The sequence below is a fragment of the Diuraphis noxia genome, unplaced genomic scaffold, assembly GCF_037042655.1.
Source record: "Diuraphis noxia isolate RWA-SAM2 unplaced genomic scaffold, SU_Dnox_SAM2 contig0002, whole genome shotgun sequence".
Classification (NCBI taxonomy): Eukaryota; Metazoa; Arthropoda; class Insecta; order Hemiptera; family Aphididae; genus Diuraphis; species Diuraphis noxia.
The window spans coordinates 51470266-51480648 of record NW_028301712.1 but is presented as its reverse complement, the minus strand read 5'-3'; the positions used below and the strand labels follow the sequence as shown (position 1 = coordinate 51480648).

At 30.0% G+C, this 10383-nt stretch overlaps 1 protein-coding gene across 1 annotated transcript in view; it reads left to right on the top strand.

Moving 5' to 3' along the window:
• The first annotated feature begins 7 nt into the window (after window positions 1-7).
• The window catches only part of LOC107171414 (uncharacterized), an 88934-nt gene continuing 78558 nt past the window's right edge, over window positions 8-10383 (top strand). Inside the window, exon 1 of the mRNA XM_089219290.1 lies at window positions 8-504. The gene's annotated coding sequence lies outside the window, so the exon portion shown is untranslated. The remainder of the gene's footprint in view (window positions 505-10383) is intronic.

Genomic DNA, 10383 nt, shown 5'->3' with positions numbered 1-10383 from the left:
ATATAGATGCATGACCGCCGCCGCCGCCGTCGCCGCTGCGCTCTCTCTCTCGCACCGCACCCGGTGCCGCCGTCGCACTTCGCAGTCAGTCAGTACTCAGTACGCCGCTTACCGCACCGAACGTCGTAACTCGCGGTCGACCGTCGTCATCACGCACCCATGTTAGTCGTCGTCGTGTTGTTTTGACGTAGCTTTTAATACTTTGCGCGCGATCGCCCTTCCCCATCACACTCACACCCCAATCGATAATGCCGTACGCCGCCATGACAATCGTTTCGGTAACGTCGTCCGGATAGAGGAGGTCCCTGTTAGGCTCTTCTAGCGGTATAATACACTGTGCACAGGTATTATATAACACTACCGGTAAATCCTTCGCCGCCGCGTGTGCGTTTGTGTAAATGTTTGTGAATCGTCAGCGGAACCAGCTCGGTAGCGCAGTCGTAACCATCTTCGTCGGACGCACTAGGAGGCCCAGGACGATCCCGCCGGGACACTCGTTCTAAGGTAATACCGAATATTATAATATACGCGTATCTGTTATAAAAAAGCATATTATATACCTATTATAATTATGTTGTATAATAATATGCTCGCGGAAATCGTGACGATAACTTCGCACGGCGACTGCGGAATTACGAATCGTCTTAATACTCGACTCACAAGAATGCCGATTATTTATACTAATATCGGCTAAACAGAGTAGGACCGAAGGTATTATTCTGGTCATACATTTTTTTTAAGCGCCATCCCTTCTCTTAAACGTCCACAACGGTATGACACATTCTTCTTATTCTTCACAATATATCCTTAATCCACAATTGACAGACATGTACTCCCTATAAAATATGCCTATAATGGTTAGCGCAGTTGATCTGCACAATTGACATGGGTTCGTTTGATCGACAACTTCCGAAATCTCTTTTTGATTAAAACGTTTGTAAGACAATATTACATACAATTAAATATGATTATTGACCATTTGGCTCTGTCTAAAATGAATTATAAACATAAAAGGCGTACCTATAGGTGTTAAAATTCATCAGTTCAGGAGATGCGAGCAAGGTTTTTTACTGTTGAAAACTATCGCTAACACAAATCGATTATGGTTTTTTTTTATTACATCACGTGTTCGATAGTAAGTAATGGATTTTCATCGTATCCGCTTGCCGCAAGTTCAGTATACTATATAAGTACGCAATATAATATCATACCCTTAGGGGTAATCGACACTTAGATTTCCGCGTGCAGTGTATCATGACTGTTTGTTTTTTCTCCTTGCACATCCGTCTATTATAATATACCGTCTTAAAATATATATTTTCGCTAAGTGATTTGACATTTTCGCCGCCGTTTTCTCGGACGCGCATGTGTATGATATTTCAAACTTCGCCAGCTTTTCTAAAATGTCATATCACTCGAGAGTTCATTCTTCATTTTTATATTCATATATTAAAGATTACTTGAGTATTATTTTCCATCCAACTAGCAATATCATAATGTCAGTGAATACTAAATTATGTATAATATATTATAGTCTGTCTGTAATCTAGTTTTAGTGTTTTATTATTATTATTATTGTTTGTGGTTATGGTTTATTTTTTAAACGATTGGTGTTTTTATTAGATTTATAAACTAAATGACATGTAATACTGTAGTACAAGTTACAATGATTTCATCTCATATTAAATTCATAGACGCTATTAGCAGTACCTAATATGATGTTAAACTTTCATTTCTATTTACTAAATTTTTTTTTAAAAACTGCCTATGGCATCTTTATTTAAACGACCAAAAGGTTTTATAAATACAATATGTTGCGAGTGTGTACAATATAATAATTTATAAGTAATAATAATAAAAATAATTACTTAAATATATATTGTACAAGAACATGTTTGGTGTTATACCTCCAATGAGATAGCCCCTTTCCTTAACCTAAGTCATCTGAGTGTAAGATATGGCCGTTGTGACAGTTTTTGCTGATTGTTGTTCATCGCGTTGTACTGCAGAAACTTTTTTAGGGTATGCAATTTTCTTCTGCTTTTTAGTAAGTAGAACAACCCTTCCAGTTTGCGGTATAAGCTTCACCGCAATTGACACGTTTAGGTTTTGATTTTTTTTTTTACTAATGACAATCTTTTTTTCTGTGTTCTTCACCGCATTTTACACACACGTGTTTTTTGTTACAAAAGTTTTGTTTATCTTCTTTAGTAATAATAAGATTAAAATCGTGAAAATCTTAAAAATTTCATAAGGTGAGCGGTTTGAATAATATGAATTATTCAATTATTGTAGAATTATATTACATCTACCTTTACGTGTTCATTTTTGTTTTAGATATAGCTTTATTTTGAGAAAATTCTTGGTAGATACCTACCTATACATATACGACGATCAATGAACAAAATTACTTGATAATCCCGAAATAATTTAAAACTTTAATACTGTGTTCAACCCCTGATATGGCTTGTGGAAGTTATTTTAATGGTTCAAAATTTCGATCACAAACTAGGTATAGAATATTAATATTATGTTCATAGTTCATACGACATCCAGAGTTAAAAAGGAATTTCAAGAATGCAAATTTGTCTAACATTCATCTAAAGGTATATAAGATAATATGTACATAATGTATTATATAATATATTATATACATATAAATTGCCTTTAAGTTTTATTACAATAACGTAAAGCAATCGATATTATACGAAACATATATTTATTAAACCTTATAATATGTTATATCCTATAGCTATGTGTAGAATCTGTATACGGTGTTATAGTAGTTAATGCTTATTATATCGATAAAATGTGCTGGGTCACCTTTTCCTTATACATAATATCTCAATTGTCTAAGAATACAAAAAATATTTTAAGTTATAACTTATAACCCTCTCTCTCACTCTCTCTAGTGGATGTATCGCTGAAAGACAATACTGAAACAATGCTGAACCGCAGACACTTTATATACTTATACCTACTATAGCCGCCGACAAAAATCGAAGCTTAAACCTGTTCTCAAAAAGCGATTTTTAAATAATACATATTATAATAGTTATGGGATCGACTGCGTACGTTTTACTTAGTCGTAATTCGGTGGAATGTTTGTAATAACATAATAATAATAAGGAGGTATGCACTTCGTATCAAACATTTTATCTACGTCGTGTGACGTGTCATATACCTACTTATTTAATTGACTTTTTATATTGTCTCATCGCGTGTTTAATTTTGAATCAATTGTCGGCATAAGTCATATAATATTATATGTGGGCATTTAGGGTGTTTGAATATAAAGTATGACTCTGACAAGGAGTTGTCAAAATCATTCGTAAATATATATGTATGTCAATATTATTTGACGGAGCGTTGTCAAAGAATCTATTAAAAAATTCGAATTTGTATGAATATGTATTTTAGTTACGGTTGTGTAGGTATAAACATATTATCTAGGCACACACACCACTAATAGTAATTAATAGGCTATATCCATTCTTGCAGGTTCGGTTGAACGTATTGTTTATATTCTAATTATAATAATTGTATCGTTTTGGTTTAACGGTCGATAATTATATGGTCTGCAAGTACGGCGGCGGCCAACCCTAAATTTCTTACGTTCTCCGGGCGCCGCCGAATGAAAATAATAATCACAATAAGTGCACGCTAATTTGCGAATATGTTAAGTACTTGAACACATGAGTTTGTAATGTTTTCAAAAAACACGAACTATATTATCATATTTCCCTCCATAGATTCATACTCGTTAGTACCGTACCTATAGGTAAAATGTACAGTGCTGCACTGCTGCTGCTGCCGCCGCCATTCCGGTTTTGTTCTAAATAAAGTCATTAAAAACAATAAAGCCATTATTTATACGAAATAAAAAACCAGTTTTCCCATACTCAGACCCGGTAGTTCGCAACCCCTCAATTGTTCGATATCTTCCTATACTTGTTACTGTCTATTATATTATATACACCTAGAAAACAATAATTAAGTGGTATCTTCATTTTATTTTTAAAATTTTTATTTTTAGGGAAGTACTCGTTTACTGCAATGAATGATTTCTTGAATCGTTTTTTTTTTTTTAAATGCTTAAGAAATAGTTTATAAAATAATATATTATATTTCATTTATACGATTAATTATAATAATTGTTTCAACGTGTTTATCAACGATATTTCAAATGTTTTATTAATCGTAGATTTTGGATCGTTAAGTTACATTACCTATTTAACAATATCGACTTGTACGGTTAAAATCTATGCAAATATATTTTTCGAACGAAAAAATGCTTTTTCAATATTGTCCGGTGTAGCTCGAGACTTTATGGTGAGCTATGCTATACAAAGACAAATATATAAATAAATAATTCTAACACAGCTATTGTAAGGGTATTTAAAATTTAAATGCATTTCTTTTTACGCTTAAAGCTTACATTCTCCGCAATATTTTTGTAATCAAGAGAATTTTATATGTTCATATTTATAATTTTTTGAATTCTTAATTCATTTTCCACCGAGTTTTACTAATCACATATTGTATGAACATTGTTTTTAATTTCCACCGTGCTCGTGTTTTCATTTGGATTGACACGAGAATAATTGAATTTATAATTTGTGAATTCCCTTATTAAACTTGGAAAGTTTCCTGACGTTTTGTGGTTGTGAGGTGTCTAACGTCGTTTTCTATATTATTAAGGTAAAGTGTTCGTTACGGATTCGCTACACCTAAATTTAAATTAATTTTGTATATATTTCAGAACCCTTTTCAAGAGCAAATATAGTATAATAGTATTAATATATATTTCTTGGTAATACGTCATTCAGTCATTCTGTTAATACATTTAAACGAAGTATTTGTTAAACATACTTTTATGTGTATATGTGCAATTTATATTCTATATACATTATAAATAATGGCATTATAAAAAAGTGCTTATATATTCTACATTTCCGCGATGTTATTTCGCAATTTCAGTGCGTGTTTACTGAGTTAAGCTCCAATATTATAATCATCTTATAATATATTTTATACCTTATTGGTGCTCGTCTGGAAATCCTGTTTTTGTCACTTACCTCGTTGGACATTAAAAACCAATAAAGGAGCCTAATAAATCTGGTTTTAGCACGTAAATAAATAACATATTATATATTATAAATTTATAAATTATTAAAGGAATATACTCGAATATACACATACAGTTAACAGCCCCTCATATATTTTGTATAGACAGTGATACGGTGATTTTAGTGACATACCTAGGTGACAAGATATTACGTATCATGGTTTCGATTATTATACCAATAAATCAACTCAAATAGAGGCTTCATTTGGAGTAACACCATGGTTAGAAATAGCATATTGAAAAATATTTTTAAATTTGCATTCAATTGTATTAATGAAGCTTCTGAGAAGACTATAGTGTATCGATAAGTCTAAATAAACTGTTTATCATAATTAGATAGAAATATATTCTGAATTTCACAAGTTAATCAATTTAATTCTAAAGGAAGTGTTCCAGACACTTTATTATAAAATTCACTCTAATTTCTTAGGTAATCAATTATTATTTAGCTTAATATACTATATTAAAATTGATATTGGGTTAGGTTGAATAATTTAGCCATCGTTTATGGAAAATGGTTTGAATAAAAAATTAATTTGTATTTTTTTTACAAATTACTCAAAAGGTATCGTAGCTATTTATTTTCAACCCTAATAAAAATGGTAAAGGTAGCAATTTCATTGTAATGACACCTATGAAGCAACCAATGTAATCTTTAAAAAGTTTTTATCTCGAACATAGACGTAAAAAATTCTGAAAATAAAGCTTGAGCAGTTGATGTTAACTTATTCTAGTTTTTGATGTAAAACCATATGCTTTGTCCACATCTTTTTTTTTTTTTTGGTAGTTATACCTTATACACACAGTTTTATCAATACTACTGCAGCAGTACAAAGAAATTGTAAATTAAATTATTAAACATGTATATCAATTAACAATCACCTAAAGTATGGGCATCTATTTAGTATTTTTATTATAATAAATTCAAAACCTAATAAAATCAGAAATAAATGTTAAATAACAAAATTAAATTACGTTTAAATATTTAACACTAAATTGTGTAAAATATCATATGTATGGCTTGAAATGACCCAGGGATGGCTAAATCTTCCTTAACGATGAACGGTCTCCCCACCATTTATTAATGACCACAGTGACGAATTTTATTCGCATCTTTAGTCTTTGAAAAATATTCAGCAGGCGATTCGACAACGATAAACTCAACGGATGTAGTTCGCACCAACATGAAAACAAATTGTGGTGAAAATCGAACCATTCTGACGACATTATCATCACGACGGGTGATTTTAAATGTACTTACTACTTACTTTAAAACGTCAGTATTATATACGTGACCGTGTACCAACCATTATTGTGTTATATATTATATACGCTTGGTGTATATTATAACATGGACGCAGACACGCAGTAGTCATAAATGTTGCACAGTCGGCGAGCATGTCGCTTACACACTGATGTTTTGTGTCGAATAATAACGCTTGAATTGGATATTTCATAATTTGCCATGTGTCCGACTCATGCGGTGGTCGGGTACATTATTGTAATGTAAGAACGTCGCGCCCGGATTCGAAAAATCATTTTTCTGCGTGAATCGAACAAAAACGCGTAGTTCCTATACGGAAAAAAAAAGAAACGTAACGATTGTCGGTTAAACGCTTTACAATGGTAATCGCCGCAGTGGGCTGGCCGTGTTCGACGTATATATATAGGTAAAGCGTTTGAACTGTTGAAGGGAAATTCATTTTTTTTATTGAAGTAGAATTGTAACTATTATATATATAAAAAAAAACGTTTGTAGGTACGCATATAATATATATATATATATATACAACACAGCCACTCATTAATCTAACAATGATGTTTCTGATCAATTGTCGTCTGTCGACAATTCAATGGGGTGGTTTCCACGGTTAACACATGTACCGAAAATTCTGTAGAATATATACATATACATTATTTTAAATAACAAAAAAAAAATTATTGGACTAGTAGCTTACGAAAACTGCACGTGTTCAACAGGGCGGATAGTTTTTGGCTGTCGTATAAATGTGAATTATTGTATTGTATTTTATATTTTTTTCTCTCTTTAAACCCCTATTGGTGCTTATGAATGTTAAAACTGTTATAAGTATTTATCAAAGTTAATTTTTTTTGAGTACAATAACTGTTTAATATAATATTATATTTCGACTTATGGTAAATGAATTTTCATATTATTTACAGTTCATCTGACGAGTTAACTACGGTTTTTGTACTATTAATTATTATAATAATACGTAATACGACAATGTTTTGATTATATTTTGGTTTAACTTATGCTATATGATGAAATAATTGTAATTTTGAATAAGTGATCTTATAAATCATATTTTTCTCAATAGGTCTTGTAATAATAGAGTGGTAACTTCACAGAATGAAAATATTTGTTATCTTACTATTATTGGTAGGTACACTGATATCTTAAATTGCACCATTCCAGTTCAGTGTTCACGTTATATAGGTATTATAACGGTTCTTGGATAGATAATGTCTGTCATTTCTGTAATATTAAATTTATGAAACCTTGTATCTACATCTATGGCTATAGTATTAAAATAGTAAGTATTATATTTATACAATTTATTTATTGTATACAATGTATAGCATTGTATATAATTTATTTTTATTTTAATCACAAAATGATATCTGTTAAACTGTAAAAGACAAAAATTGCTTTAAGTTTTTTATACATATCAATCATTATTTTATACAACTAATAATCAAAAGCAAGGGCAAGAATTTATTTTAAATGCTATTTTATTAATAATAATCACTATTTTAATGGCATACTGCGGATCAAAATAATATTTTACATTCATGATAATATGATAAAAATAAATTTCACGAGTTTGATATGGGTTACAATAGATCATATTTTAACCATCTTAATAGTATTTCTTTATTCAAATAATGTTTGAAGCCTTATTAATACACTCTTACTTATTATAATATTGTGAAATTAAATACGTCTTTCTTATAATGCATTTTATTTTTATAAACTGGATACAGCGTTGCTAAAAATACGATATTGAATTTAAATAATTTTTTTCGAATGAAAGCTAAGCTAATGAGAAATGTCGGTGATCGAATTTCCCGTGATTTACATATTCTATGAGTGAAATCCATACCATGTATAGGTGTAGTTTATAACGACATAGTTATACAGTCGAATGACCAATATTACAATATTCACAATAGATATGTTTAGAAGTATTGTGAATTGTGATGCACACATAAATGTTAGCACTGATAAAAATTATATTTGCATAACGTGTATTTTATCGTCATATAATCTGCTTTATTCGTTCTACATCCTGAGCTTACTATAATAAATAATAGCAACAATATATTCGGATGCTGCTGAGATTTATTACGTTTTTCATTACTATATCTGTATACGGGTTAAGTATACATAAATTATTATTTTTATTGGTTATTATTACTGCGCAAATGAAATGGGATCTAAAACAAAATGTACCTACACATAATGATAATATTATATATTTTGTAATATCACGATGAACGTTAAATATTAATCAACACGTGTCAGATGCGAGAGCGATTTCTCTTTATAACCTAACGTCATTTTGTGCATGTATATGTAAGTGTATCGTATATACTTTATTGTGTGTATAGTACATACATGCACATCATCCTAGTGGTTAATTTTACACGTGTAATATCGTCTCGTCTCCCGATGGCCGATGCCGACGACTCGGTACTTTTCACACGTAAATTTTTGTTCGGAATCTTAATACATAGGTATATATATGTCGTGTGCAGTAAGTTGTGTGCATTTGATAATTTGATTCCTTAATTCCGTTGGATATAGTTAAACCGGTTAACGGATACATACTCTATAAGATTGTATTTAAAGCTTCCTATAACGATAAATCGTTTGTATGATATTATAATATGCGTAATTTATTTATCTATACTAACCAAACATATACTATAGTTTTCTGTTTGCGTTTATCCGAGTTATTCGAAATTCTATTTGAAATACGTTCATACGTACATAAAAATATGTTCGTTGGTGAAAAAAAAAAGAGAAACGATTATTTTAATAGAAACATTCAATATCACATAATATTATATAGTTATTTATTAATTATACGTACTAGGTTCAAAAATATTTTTTCCTTTATAATTTCACTGTAACTAATAATATTACTTATTCGTAACGAAATTACGAAATCACCATAATCTGTCATCTGTGTGCATGCTAATGCAAATCGTTGCTTTTTTTAATGCGACTAAATAATAATATAATTAATAAAATTAAAAAAATACGCTATTATTGAATGAATAAAACTTAAAAGTGTTTTTGTTTTAAAATCCTCTGATTTTGATTTGAATAACAAATGCTAAATTTAACGGCAGTGAAAACATGCTCGCCCTAGTCGGAGGCATTGTTGTTTTAATTTAATCCCGCGTGGGTTTAAAATAACATTTGAACAAAGCGAGATTTGATAAAAATATTTAAATCGAGATTTGCTAGAAAAATGCATTAACTTTTACGTTTAATTTATTGTAATATACATTATATACAGTATACACCCTCGCGAAACACTAAAAAATCATTACAATAATAAATTGAAACGAAACAAGTCGTAAAATATACGATCGATAAAGTTACATTAGGTAACTAACAAATTATTATTGCAACAATATATATATATATGAATATTGTGTATTTGTGTATACTGTATACTATAGCCTATAATTAGTTCCGACAATTAAACATTACTGGACTATTTGTACTAACAGTGTACTATGAAGTAGTGTAGTACAGTTAAGTATTTAGCTGAATTCGCCATTATATTATGTACACCAATAATGAGGAGTGACTAAAGAAGTTTAACAAGAGGTGCGTCACAGGCAAGGACTTATTCGGAAAAAAATGAAGAACATTGTACCCATTTTGATTAATTCCAGCTTATGTATAAAAGTAGATCCAATAATATTTTGCGATGCTTCTCTAGTTACTTATTATAATCAAATTCGTATAATCGCAAATAAGCGTTGTGTTTAGATATAAGATATATAATATATTTTTAATGGAAAATTATGTATTTGATCCATTCTAAATCATAACAATCATATTTAATATTTTGTAATTAATTAATAATAATAATATAATTGACAATATGAAACTTATTAGTATGAATAATATTATAATAGTAACCGGCAATAATAGCATGCACTTATCATATATAAATTAAAAAATACATAATTATATATGATATATTATA